The sequence below is a fragment of the Phaseolus vulgaris genome, chromosome 10 (assembly GCF_000499845.2).
Source record: "Phaseolus vulgaris cultivar G19833 chromosome 10, P. vulgaris v2.0, whole genome shotgun sequence".
NCBI classification, from domain to species: Eukaryota; Viridiplantae; Streptophyta; class Magnoliopsida; order Fabales; family Fabaceae; genus Phaseolus; species Phaseolus vulgaris.
The window spans coordinates 10355949-10371308 of record NC_023750.2 but is presented as its reverse complement, the minus strand read 5'-3'; positions in this window follow the sequence as shown (position 1 = coordinate 10371308).

Genomic DNA, 15360 nt, shown 5'->3' with positions numbered 1-15360 from the left:
TCATAAATTGAGTATATCCCATAGAAAGCAAAAAGGATGACAGTTTGGTAAATCACTATGTTGGCTTGCTTAAGGCCATATAAAGCCGTTTTTAGTTTACAAACTTTTCCTGGTCGAATAGAAGTCAATCCAGGAGGAGCAACCATGTATACATCTTCTTTCAAATCTCCATGTAAAAAGGCATTGTTTATGTCTAATTGTTTCAATTCACAATTATAAATAGAAGCTAGAGAAAGAAGCAACCTTATAGTGGTCATCTTTGCTACTGGAGAGAAAGTATCAAGGTAGTCAATGCCTTATGTTTGTGTGTATCCTTTTTCCACTAACCTTGCTTTATACCTTTCACTTGTCCCATCATCCTTATATTTTATTTTGAATACCCATTTGCACCCTATGGCAGCTTTTTCCTTAGGCATAAGAGTAGTCTCTCAAGTTTGATTTGACTCTAAAGCAGATATCTCACATTGTATAGTTTTTCTCCAACAGTCATGTTTCACAACTTCAAAATAAGTGTTTGGCTCAACATGCGAAGAAAGAAACATAACAAAAGATGTGTAAGAAGGTGATAAATTGTTATAAGACAAAAGAAAACTCAAAGGATATTTAATTCTTGAAGATGTATTGGAAATATTAAGATTACAATGATAATCCTTTAAATACTCAGGTGGTCTTTTTATTCTTGTACTCATTCGGAAAGATTGATCTGATTCAGAATTTTGTTTTATGTCATGATCTTCATTGAGATTTTGGTCTATATAGGAACAAACTTCTTCTAGAACCTCAATGTGTGAAACAGTTATTATTACTGTTATTTTCAGCATTATCACAAGGTGCAAGAATGGCTTGTGATGGCTGACTCAAAATAGGTTGATTTTCAGTAAAAAAGAAATTGATCATAAATACTGAGACTGTTAGTTTTATTGTTAGTATCTTGAAATATTTGATATGGAAAAACATGTTCATAAAAGACAACATCCCTAGACACAAAAAATTCTCTTGATTGAATATTCAACAAAAGATATCATTTTGTCTCCCTTTAAAAACCAATAAAAACACATTTTGATGTCCTTGGATCAATTTTTCTTCTATTTGTTGACAAAGTGCTAGCATAACATAAAGAACCAAACACCTTTAATCCATTAAAATATGCTTCATTTTTGAAAAGCATTTCATGAGGAGAAGTAGTTTGAAACAGGTGTGAGAAGCATGTTTATAATATGTGCAACATGTATCAAAGAATATGACCAATAACTTTTGGGTAAACAAGATTGTATTATGAGAGCTCTTGCTACATTTAATAAATGATCATGTAGTTCTTTCAACTATACTATTTTGTTGTGGAGTATTGACACATGATGTTTGATGTACTATTCCTTTATTGACAAAGAAATTGGTCATAAAAAAATTAGTCCCATTATCACTTCTTATTATTTGTATTGCTGTCTCAAATTGTGTTTGAACAAAAACAACAAAATTTTTCAAAACCTTGACATTTTCATATTTTTGTTTTGAAGGAAACACCCATGTGTACCTCGAATAGTCATCAACTATGGTCCAAAAATATTTATGACCATGAATTGAAGGTATTGAGTTTGATCCCCAAATATCTACATGAATCAAATCAAAACATTTTTTATTTATTTAGATGTACTAATAGGAAATGAAAGTCTTTTTTACTTTGCAAAATAAAAGACATCACAAACAAAGATTTTTTATATTTAACAAAAGGAAATTTATTCTTGAGAACATCAATACATGTATTTGAAAAATGACCTAATCAAAAATGTCAAAGGGTTTCTGGATCACTAACACTGACATTAACAATATTGATGGGGTGTGTAGATTTGATGGGTTTGATTTGAAGTGTTTGGTAAGATAGGATCTTGAGTATATAAACTCTATATTGCATCTTAGCAGAGCCAATCATTTTCAAGGAGTTTTTGTTCTGAATGTGATAACCATTAGAGTCAAAGGTAAGAACACAAGATAGTTTATCAATCAATTTTACTACTAGATAAGTTAAGGATGAACAAATGTGATCAATAGCACCACTATCAATAATCCAAGAAATGAAGGAATAAATAAAGTTATTACCAGTTTGTGTTGTCATGTTGAAAGGAATAATAGAGACTTGATTAGAAACATTGTCACTAGATTTGGCCTGTTGTAAAAGAGCTAACAATGTTTGATACTGCTCAAGAGTAAAACCAATTTTTTGAGACTCCACTTCTGACTTTGAACCTTCATGATTCTGCTCATTATTATTAAAATTTGTATTCTGAAAAACTACATCAGTATGACCATGATCATGGTTCTGATTTTTAAACTTGAAATGAGGTGGGAAGTCATGCTTTTTATAGCATGTATCAATGGTATACCCTGTCTTTCCATAATGACTGCAAATTTTGGAAGTATATCCTCTTTCATAGCTTCCTATTCCGTATACACCACCTCTTCCATAAGTCGTAGCATTGTTTTTATAACCTCCTTTACTAGTAGCAATCATTGCCTTGGTTTGATCACCAAAAATTTGCCTCTTTTGTTGTGTAACGAGAGAGCAAACTCTATTCAAAGATGGATTATCTGATGAACTAACATGGTAAGGTGAACAAAGATCTTGTGAGAGATCAACAACTTTACCCATGGAAAAATGTAGCAACCAGAGCAAAAGAGAACATAGATGAATAAAAGAGAACAAAGATGAACAAAAGAGTAAAAGGAAAGAAAATGATATGAGAATGAATATCTCTTCTATTATTTCATGAAATCAAAACAAATGTTCTGAATATATGCAAGTAGTACACTCATTTTAGGTCTAGCTAAAGAGAGAAAGAATCAATCAATAAATTCTAGAATCATAGTAGACAAAGACAAAATAAAGATTATTCACCTATATAAAGAGGAACAACTAAGAATTAGAAAAGAAACAATTAATATCAACATCCTTCTATAACTCTTTTGTATCCATATTCTTTAATATACATCATTCGTAATTTTATTTTATATACAATAATAAAGTTTTTTTTTATTTCAATTGGTGTTTGTACCGATCAGGTCATCGGGTATGATGATATGTCTAGCACGTGACTATGTGGGGCGTGCTCAGCAGAACACGTGGACAAGAGAAAGATGAATAGTTCAGAAGTGAGCATAGTCGCCGACTCGTGGAACTGGCGTTCTATAGTGAACATGGTCGGTTGACGCCGAATTTGTGTGTGATCGACGTAGTAGGTAATGGAAGATCAGGTGGTCTGACATCGCCACAAGGAGCACTTCGCCGAATCTCCCAGTAAGCTTAGTTGAAGCTGCTGGAGGCTCAAAAGAGTAAGTTCAAGCGTATAAGTTCAGTAAGATGATTGTTGCGCCAACATAGGACGTGAAGGTCGTGTGGGTTGAGGGGAACAACTTGCCCATCAGCGACAGGATTCCCAGAGTGGACATTCGTTGGTGGCAAGGTTTCCTCAGCTAGAACATGCATGGCGTAGCAATAAGGAAGGTGCCACTTGCAACAAGCGATATCACAAAGATGGTGCACTTTGCTGCATCCGATACTCGCCTCGTCAGGTGGTGTTCCAGAGCATATTGCGTGCTAGATTACTCCTTGAGTAGGAGACTTAGCTGCGCGACTGGTTATTACACAGTAATAACGCTCAAGTTACCCCAACCCAGATGACGACACGTGTAGGGTTAGATGCTACCCGTTACCCAAACCCGGATGATGACACGTGTAGGGTTGGATGCAATATGGAAATGACGCTCGAGTTATCCTAGCTCAGATGATGACACGTGTAGGGCTGGGTGCTATCTGCTACCCCAGCCCAAATGGTGACACGTGCAGGATTGGATGCGAGCCACGCATCCAAAGCGTAACTGCCTGGAGAGAGAAAAAACCTAGCTATAAAGGTAAACTTAACAGAATTTGCAGAGGTACGTTTTCATTACGGCTCATTGTTTTGGGTTGAGTGCACTTTAGTACGGTTCTACAGAGTATAGTTTTCTCTCAGTTTTTGGGTGTTCTTGTCACTGACTTGAGCGTCGGAGCGCCACCGGCCGCAGAGGCGCCACCTTATGTTTTTCAGGTTCTCAGAGAGGCTATCTGTGGTGTGGACTTGAAGGGCACGTGGTGTCAAGCTGGTGAAGAAGATCGTGACGAGACAACGCTCTTGCGCTAGGTCAACCAACAGGAAAAGTGTTTAAGCTATGTCACATATATTCAATTTTTAAAGTAATTTTATTTAATATCCAAGTCTAGATTTATTTACTTTTTAGATTGGGAAAGCTGTGATTAATCTTCGCAGAAAAATATTATAAACTAGTAGCAAATTGTGTTAATGGACAAATGAAGTATTACAATATTAAAATGCATCTATTTCTGATTTGTAGGATCTTTTATGAATTTTTATTTTTTTATAGATTGATAAAAATATTTAGTTGTATTATTTGTTGATGAAATAAGATGTAGAGCACTCATATGTAAAGGTTATCTAAAGTTGGTTTGATTAACAAATATATTGTATATAGTCTAACTTTTAGGTTTGAGCTTTAATAACATTTTTTTGTAAAATGATTAAAACGCAGAAGAGTTAAAACACCCCAAATAGTTTATTTTATTTTTTAATTTTTTATTATCGATAAAAAAAATATCATTCATACATTGTATTTAAAATTTAAAAATTTATCTGTACCTTATAAATATGTTTTTTTTCTTTTAGTTTATGTTCTTTCTGTATTTTTTTTATATTGTTAATCGCTTTATTGCAAGAATAATATGACATTAATTAATCACATGACATTATTACTCACATAACACTGTTTTTTAACATTACCCTTTACTTTATTATTGATGTAACATATACCATGCTATCATGACAGCATCATTGACGGATGTAGTGCACATTTCAAACACATTAGTCTATTTGAAATATGTTGACAATGTTTAGAACATTTAAAGGAGATTTTTAAAAAGAATTATAAATAAAAAAATAAAAATATTAAGAGTATGCATAGATGAATTTTTCCACAATTATTTCTAAGCGAAAAGAAAATGATTTTTTTTTAAATATTTCATAAATTAAAATTAGGTTATACATAAATTAATTTGTAGATATTCTTTTATACAATTTCTCTAAAAATATTATTTCAATTTGTGCATAAATTAATTTTAATTTTTTTTAACAATTTTAATAAAGAATTTTATTTAATGAAATCGTATTTAGACCACAAAAGTATATTAAAAAGGAATTAAAACAACTGATGGTAGTGGTGGTGGTTTTCAGAAAGGAATAAATCCAAAATAAGGAAAAAAATGAAAAGAAAAAATAAATATAGAATAGTGAGAAACTTAGGCTCCGATTGTTTCTGGGAGAAGAAAAGAACTGATTTAATGTTGGTGGGTAAAACACGAAAAACGAGATATTAAATAATATAAAACACAAAAAACGAAAAAAGATTTCCTATTAAAATTTTCTTTGCGTGGAAGGAGAGAATTGTAACGAAAGTTGCTTTATAGTTTAGGTTAGTTTTTTTTTTAATTTTAAACTAAAATTATTATTATTTTTATTTAAAATAAGATTATAATTTAAATATAAAAATATAATTAAAACTGTAAAAAAATATTTTTTTATAAAATAACATAATTAATTATTTATAAGAATAAATATAAATAATAATAATAAATATATATATTTTTAAATAAAAAATTATATAATAATTATATTAATTATAAAAGATAAAGTTAAAATAATAAATTTATTTAATTTATAAATAAATCAATCCAATTAATTTTAATAATTTTTAAATATAAAAATAAATTTGTAAATTTACATTCTTATCAACTAAAAAAAATATAATTTTAATTACACCCATCACATCACTCACAAACTTTCATAAACTTTTCTCACACTTTCCACTCTATTTACCTTAATCCAAACACCCCAACTTTCTTTACACTTTCCCTTCAAATCATCTCAAATCCACTCTCTCCTTTCCACTTCCTCATCCAAAGAAAGCCTTATTGTGATACCCACTGGGCAACCTCCAAAAAAGTGAGATGAAAATGAAGGTGAGTCGAATTTTGAGTATTAATCATATGAAGATGTGATGGGAGGAGGGATATTGGCCCGCCGAAAGCGACCAGGCGCCGATGGCCAGTCTCCGTCTGATTGGATTTCAACGGTCAAACAGTGTCAATAATGTAACAGCCTGTCATATATACACATACATCACACGTATAAATGGCAAATGACAACCCTATCACAATTCACAATCTCTTTCTCTCACATCACTCCTACTGCACGCTTGCTTCCAAACATTCAATCAAAACCTATATCACTTCGTCTATCATCTACTTTTAACAACCAAAAAATATAACTTTCTTCTTTGCTTTTCTACTGATTTTAATCTTCAAGGGGTATCTATTTTTTAACTTTATCTACCATAATTTAACAATCATATGGCTAAATACAGATTGTGTAGTTGTAGGTAAGGTAACAACCTATCTTAATATTTTTATGCTTAATATTGGATAGTAATAAATAAGATTTTTTTGACATATTTTAAAAGTTTTATCTTAATATTGAAGAATTATACACTGATATATATATAAAAGATTTTGACCTATTTGACAGTTATATCACTTTAATTAAGACCTGAGGGTTCTGTAATAATAAGTAAAATTTTGATCTATTTTAAATATTTTAGTGTTTAATATTAAATAAGAAAGTTCACGACTTATAATTTGAGTATTCAGTCTGTCCTTCTTTTTGTCAAATGTTCATTTTAATCTAATATTAGTCAATTTTTCATTTTTTTATTATCATTTTTTGTATAAGACATTGTTTGTAGTGATTTGTATTAAAATGGTTTAAATGTCAGAAAGTATTATCGAGATTCACATGTTAAATGAATTTAACTATGGTATCTTACTTTTATGGATCAGTTATGGATGACTGATCTCCTAAGTTTGGGAAGGTACACAATCCTCCAGCCTCAAGCCGAGTAGGTGAAGAGGTTTATCCAGCAAAAAAAAACTTAGAAATAAATTATCTTAAGAAGCGGACTTTAAGCAAATGTCACCTATTAAAGTCGGCCTTTCATTATACCTACTGATAAGGTTGGTCTTTATAGATGTCGTCTAATAAGGTCGATCTTTGTAGATGTTGCCTGATAAGGTTGGTCTTTGTACATACCACCTGATAAGATCAATCTTGTAGATGTCATATGATAAGGTTGATCTCTGTAGATGCCACTTGATAAGGTCAGTTTTTGTAGATGTCGCCTGATAAGGTTGGTCTTCTGTTTATGCCGCTTGATAAGATCGGTCTTTTGTGTATGTTGTCGGATAAGTTTTGTGTATTCCACCTAATAAGGTCGGTCTTTTGTGTATGTTGCTAGATAGGGTCGATCTTTTGTTTATGTTGCTTGATAAGGTTGATCTTTTGTTTATGTTGTCCGATAAGGTTGATTTTTGTTTATACTGCCTTATAAGGTCAGAATTTTGTTTATGTTGTGTGATAAGGTCAATCTTTGTAGAAGTGATGTGAGTTGATTTTAGGATTGTTCATTTGTATGGTGACACTTTACTTAGATTTAGATTTTAGACAATTATAGGTGATAACCTAAGGAAAATTCCCACTGGATTAACTTAACCAAGTGGCTAAGTAGATGTGAAGGTTCATTTCCATAAAGCAAAGAGAAAAACACAATTAAATGGTGATGATGACGACAAGAACAAGGTGTGGAATCATAAAAGGAAACAAGAACAAGAATGACAAAACCGAATAGACATAAGCATGAATAAGAATGAATTAATGGAAGAGATGATGAAAGAAGAACTTAAGAATGGTGAAGCTAGGATGAGACACGCCACTTGATGGGATGGAATCACCAAGATGAGTGCATGGAGGCCGCCACTTGAGAGCTCATTACTCACAAGATAAGACCAATTTAGGTGGAGATTCACTCACTCACAAATCACACAAAAATTGTGCATAATTTCTTTACTCTAATTTCAACTTGTGAATACATGAAGTAAGTCTCCCTATTTATAGATTTACGAGCCTTGGAAAAGAAGAAAAGAGGGCAAAATGGGGAGAACCAAAAGTGGTGCGGCTAGGTGTTTGACTTTGGTTAAAACCACACCCTTCCAACTATTCTAGAAGGTAGGGTTTCCTTCCTACCTTAATGGACATCTCATAGGCCCATTCTTATGTCTTCACCTCCTAATTATGCTATAACAACCTACTCTACGAAAAATTACAATAAAGAGACCAATTGATGCTCAACACTCAGAGTTTGTGCTCTGTTCCTAGTAATCCTGTGAGGTATGGGTGTTGAGGTCATGGATTGGGCTTGGTCTTCAGCATGGGTTGGCGCCCTTTCTCCTTGGGTCTCATCATGCTCCTTGGGTGAGAGGGAATTAGTCCACGAATTTGGAAGACCTACAGAGAAGGGAGTTAGATCAGTGATATTAAAAGAATGACTACCTAAATATGTATAAGGCAGATCCAACTCATAGGCATTTTCATTAATCCTCTTGATCACTTGAAAAGGACCATCACCGCGTGGCATAAGTTTGGACTTCCTATGAGTAGGGAATCTATCCTTCCTCAAGTGTAGCCAAACCCAATTCCCAGGTTCAAATATCAATGCCTTGTGCCCTTTGTTGGCATGCTCAGCATACTTACCTACCTTCCTTTCAATTTGCTGCTTGATGTGGTGGTGCAAGTCTTTAACAAAAGAAGCTTTCTCAAAACCATCTTTGCACAACACCTCATCAAGTACAGGAATAGGAATAAGGTCAAGAGGTGTAAGGGGATTGAACCCACAGACAACCTCAAAAGAGGTGTGGGCAGTAGTAGAATTTACTACTTTATTATAAGGAAACTCAATATGAGGTAGTACACTCTCCCACACCTTTGGGTTCCCGTAAATAAGGCACCTTAACATTTGACCCAAAGTTCTATTAACCACTTTTGTTTGACCATCAGTTTGGGGATGACAAGTAGTAAAAAACAAGAGTTTAGTTCCAAGTTTTCCCCACAAGGTCCTCCAAAAGTGACTTAAGAACTTTGAATCTCTGTCGGATACAATACTTCTAGGAAGCCCATGAAAACGAACAAATTCCTTGAAGAAGAGATTTGCAACAAAACAAGCATCATCTACATTGTGGCATGGAATAAAGTGAGCCATTTTAGAAAAGCGATCCAATACCACAAAGATAGAATCCATACCCTTGGATGTCTTGGGAAGACCTAAGATGAAATCCATGGAAATGTCTACCCAAGGCATAGTAGGGATGGGAATAGGGGTATATAAACCATAAGGTTGCACTTTAGATTTAGCCTTCCTACATGCTATGCATTTGTCACAGAAGCTATGTATGGACTTGTACATGAGTGGCCAAAAGAAATGCTCATGCAATGTATCTAAAGTTTTAGCTATCCCAAAGTGTCCCATAAGAACTCCCTCATGTGCCTCTCTAACAAGAGATTGTCGTAAAGACCCTTGGGGAACAGAAAGTCTTTTTCCTTTAAAAAGAAAGCTATCATGGATGAAAAAGTCTTTGTGTCCTCCTCTTGAGCACTCTTGATAGATGAGAGAGAAATCAAGGTCATCTTTATAGATTTCCTTTATGTGATCAAATCCTAAGAATTGAACATCCAAAACATTTAGCAATGTATATCTTCTTGAAAGAGCATTCACAACCACATTTATTTTACCTTGCTTATGTTTGATCATATAAGGAAATTGCTCAAGGAACTCCACCCACTTAGCATGTCTCTTGTTAAGCTTGCTTTGGCCTTTCAAATATTTAAGGAATTCATGATCACTATGTTTCACAAACTCCTTTAGAAAAAGGTAATGTTGCCAATTTTGCAAGGCTCTAACAAGAGCATAAAGTTCCTTATCATAGGTGAAGTAGTTGAGATGACTCCCCTTGAGTTTCTCACTAAAATAAGTTATGGGGTGGCCCTCTTGAAGGAGGATATCCCCAATGCCTATGTTAGAGGCATCACATTCTATTTCAAATGTCTTGGTAAAGTTAGGAAAGGCTAAAATGGGGGCCTTTGTCAATTTTTCTTTCAAACTTTCAAAAGCTTCAATTTGGTCTTGTCCCCATTTAAAAACCACATCCTTCTTTACTATGACATTTAAAGGTGAGGCAATGGTACTAAAGCTTTGCACAAACCGCCTATAAAAACTAGCAAGTCCATGAAAACTTCGTACCTCACTAACATTGGTGGGTGTTGGCTAATGTTGAATTGCTGCAACCTTTTCTTTATCTACATGCACCCCTTTAGAACTCACAACAAACCCTAGGAAGTCTATATGATCTAGTGCAAACATACACTTAGCATGATTAGCATACAAACTCTCCTTCCTAAGGGTTTCTAACACTTTCCTAACAAGCATCTCATGATCCTCTAAAGACAAACTATAGATAAGAATGTCATCAAAATAAACCACTACAAACTTGCCAATGAAAGGCCTTAGGACATGGTGCATGAGCCACATGAAGGTACTAGAAGCATTAGTCAACCAAAAGGCATGACTAACACTCATATAAACCAAATTTTGTCTTAAAGGCGGTTTTCCATACATCCCCCGGTTTAATCCGAATTTGGTTATAAATGTTAGAATATATGGCCTTAAACGAGAGGGGGGTGAATTGTTTAAGAGAGATTTTTTAAATCTCTTTAAAGTTTAACAAAATTCTTTGTATGAATCCAAAACAGAAATCAGGTTAGCCAAGAACAAGAGCAATAAAACAGCAGAAAAACAATTGGTTGTTTCTGCGAAACAATCGGTTGTTTATACCAGTAAAAGTAAAAACAGAGTTTAAATGAGTTTAAGGGTAAGAGAAAGATACACTAACAGTTTATATTGCTTCACTCTTAAACCAAAAGCTACATCCAGTCCCTAGAAAACCACTGGGTAATCCACTAAGTAATCAACCTGTTATGCCTGTTAAATTCTAAACCAACATTCCATTCAATTGATAAATTTATGAATCTACAATTTACATTACCATTTCCTGCTCAAAATTATACAAGCACTTTCATTAAATCATTGAACTAGTATATCAATCTACACACATATATGATTTCTAAATCAAAATTACTTAATATCAAACAACCAATTCTCATCAAACATTTCATTAACTCATATGCATTCTACAACATCTACTATATCTACCATTTCACAGTTCAATTCACTCAATTTCCAATCGATTTAAAACAAGAAATCCTGCAAACTAAAGATTTGGAACTGGTGACCACGTCACCCCACATTCAAATCTTCTACCCTAGGGTTCTATTGGAAATTTAAACTAACTTTCCTTACCTTTACTTGAGTAGATGCTCACTAAGAGCCTCAAGCCTACCAAAAGCTTCAAAAGTAGCTTAACCTGCACCATAGAGTCCTGATTAAAAATCTAACTATACCACTAGGAATCTGAGGTAACAAAGACTAATCCTAAAGCAAAAAGGGTCACATGCATAACTTAGATCGAGATAGATCTACAAGTTCAAAATTTAACTCAAAGAGAAGAGTAAAAATTGAACTTACTCTATCAAAGATTTTGATCGGCCAGTTTTGTAGTCCTCGCTGCCAAGAGTCTAATGGTGGACTCTGATCATCAAACTGATGAGTGAGGAGGTTAGAGTCTTAGTGTGAGTTTGGATTGGGGAGTGGATGTTTGAGGATTTGAAGGAGTGGATGTGTGAGGATGTGAGAAGAAAGTGTGAAGAAAGTGAGGTTGTTTGGATTGGGGTATGTTAGAGTGGATGTGTGAGGAAAGTTTATGGGAGTTTGTGAGTGATATGATGGTTGTGAGGGATTTTTTTTTTTTAAATTGTTAAAAGTTACTTTACAAATTTATCATTGCCTATTAAAAAATTTTAATAATGAAATGAGTTATTTTTGTTTAAAAATAAACAACTTTCACATATTTGGTAGATTTAAAAATTAAAATAAAAAAATAAATATATATTAAATATAAATAGATATAATTTAAAAATTATTATTAGAAAAAAAAGTATTCAACAAATTAAATAAAAACAAAACATCAAATAATTTCTTAAAATATTAAACATGCATTATAAAATTAGAAAATAAATCAAATCTTATATAAATAAAAGATAATATTTTTTATTATTAAAAACCCTATAGTAATGAAAAAAATACTAAAAAAAATATAACATAATCAACAATAGAAAATAATTTTATAAAAAATTATTATCAAATAAATTACTAACTAATAAACATAATAATTATAAAAAAATTAATATAAACACAACAACAAATTAAATAAAAAAAACTTCAAATAATTTCTTAAAATATTAAATATATACTATAAAATTAGAAAATAAATCACATCTTATATAAATACTATTTTTTAATATTAAAACACTTGCAGATGAATGAGGGTAAATTCGAAAATAGCACATGCTGATGTGGTTTTCCCTCTACATCTCTTCATTTTATGGGGAGATGATATTTATTCTTCACATGTATATCTTCTCCCCCTCTTCCCTGCAAAACCCTGGATCCAAATCATTGACATCCTCTCACTTCTTTCCTTGTGAACAGTACATCCATAAAAGCAAACAGAGCCTTAAAGAGAAGGGAGAGGAAAGAAAAAAGAAACTTATAGCGAAATAATGGTTCTTTTAAAATGAAACATGAATACTGAATTTTTTATTTATATATTATTTTCATTTTAATAATAAAATATTCAGAAATCATTTAAAATATACCACTTATAATCTAAATTAATTTTCTAAATCTTACAGTTTTTTTTTGTCATGTTTATTTATTTAAGCTCGATTCCAACCCCAAAAGTTAGAATCAATATCTCGGATATTCAGTCGAAAAAGGCAAAAGGTTGAAGTATGAGTTCCAAGAATTTAAAAGTTAGGATGGATACATAATGGGATCGAGAAAAGACATGGTTTTGGGTTCAAAATGGACAAAAAGGAACTAATTTAACTTCTACCAATCATATTAACACGTTTCTTTTCATTTGGATCCTGGATTAGTCGAATATGCAGTCCTTAATTCGTGGAATATTAATGGGTTAATCTATCCCTTCTGTTTTTTCATATCTTGGGTTTTTTATGTCTTTAACTTTTAAATTTAATGAATGATTGAGTATTGGAAAAACTTTACATATAATTCATATTGTGAATAAAATTAAAATTGAAATTTTACTTAATAAAAAGATTGCATAAAAAAAATAACACAATTCTGATATGATATTTAAACTATTAACTTAAAGTTGTTCCTCGTTAGTAAAATCACAGGTTAAATAATATCTACCTTTAAGAATTAATCATCCATTTTAAATATTGTCGGTTTTAAATTTTTTATGATTTTGTGTTAAAAATATTTGTTGAATTAAAAAATATATTTATAAACTATTATTAGTAAACTTGTTTCTCAAACTTATTATCGATAAGTTTGGCATACATTGAAGAAAAACTTATTAAACACATTAATTTATTTTAAACAATTCTCTTATTTACTAACCCAAGAGTTTATTCCGCATTCAAATCTTATAGATCCTTTTTGTTAATTTTGTTCCCAGTGACTATAATATCATAATTAAGTAGGTCGAGTTAAAAACCACTCAATTCAATCTAATTTATTTTAGTAGAGAACTTTTTTTATAACCTAACTCGACCTACAATAAGTTGATGAATATGTATTTCAGTTAAATATGTAATTTTTTCAACTTATTTCACATACATAGGTAGTATAATCGAAACACAGTCTCAACCAGCTATTTACAATACTATAATAAAGATGTACAACAATTTTTAACAAGTACTAATTCACACTTAAAATGATAGATAAAAATTAAAATGTTAACTTATATAATTAAAGAAACAAATAAATTAAACATTTAAACTATTGAATAATATTCTAGTATTAAAAAAATTAAAACTTATACTAATAAAAATTTTAATAAAAAATTGTTATTAATAGATTATTGATCAATCAATTTTGAACTCGTTTAATCTATTTATAAAGTCAGATTCAATTTTACCTTCTAAATAATCAGTTTGAAAACCGTGATAACTCGAATTAACTTATAAATTTGAATTAAACTTGGTACTATATTAGCCATATAAAAGAGAAAGCCAAGTTTATTTGTCTTTTGATTAAACTTGGGATACTTTCCTAAGAAAATTGGCGGTGCTGACAAAAGAATAGAAGAATCCTACAAATAAAATTCCAAAAGCATCAATTTAACATAGTACTTTTAGATTATTCCTAGAATATTCAAAGGTTTTCACAAAAAAAATAGCGAGGGTAAAATAGTCATTCTAGAAATACACCCTATAATTGCTTCGGCTCCATCGTACCCGTACGTCTTTAAGTCCCACATCGGTATCTCCACATAATAACGTTACAGCTTAATGCATATTAATTAATTGTTGTTAAATGTAAAATTTCTTCTGACTGAATTTGACACTTCACACGTGCAGCATTAAGTGCAATTTCCACGCACAAAATCCTCATCATCCAATTCAACACTCCATAAAGTAATCAATCTCCACCGTCGCATTTTAATTTTTATTTTTCAAACATTTTTATGTATTTCACCGTTTGTTACTTTTCCTTCAAAACAAAATATATTTATCAATATGATTTATTGAAAAATTCCAATATAATTTTTAAAAATAATTGGACTGAACAATTTTTATGCTTACAAAATTATTTAGACTTTATTATTTTTCATATATAAAAATACGAACATACATACGCGATAAGCATAAACTTCTACAAATAAAACGATAAATATTAGCAAAAATATTATACATAATTAAAATTTATAGAATTTTATTTAGAGCTACTACTCAAGTAGCCTTTAAAAGAAACAAAAATAAGATTAAACTTTCGTTTAGTTGCTGCTATAAACTAGCCCTTAAAAATAAGATAAAAAAATATGACTGCTTAGCAAGGAAATTAGGGTTTTAGAGAGAGAAAAAAAATCGAATTCATGTTTATAAAAAAGATGGAAATTTGTATCAAATAAAAAAGAAATGAAACAATTAAACTTTATCTTTATTTAGTAGTTTTTTTAAAAAATAAAATGAAAATAAAACATTTAAAATAATAAAACGAAATTAAAAAGTTTATTATAATAATAAAACTAAAAGAGCATTTAAATTTTATTTATTATGGATAACAAATTGGTAAGACGAATACTTCTCTTCTATTATTAGTAGAGGGTTAATTTGTATTATTATATAAAAAGAAATATAACTTTTTATTGTTGGTGCTAAAATTCATTGGTATCAAATGAAGAAAATGTTTGAAGTTATTTTTATAAAGGTTGAGTGATGATTTCAT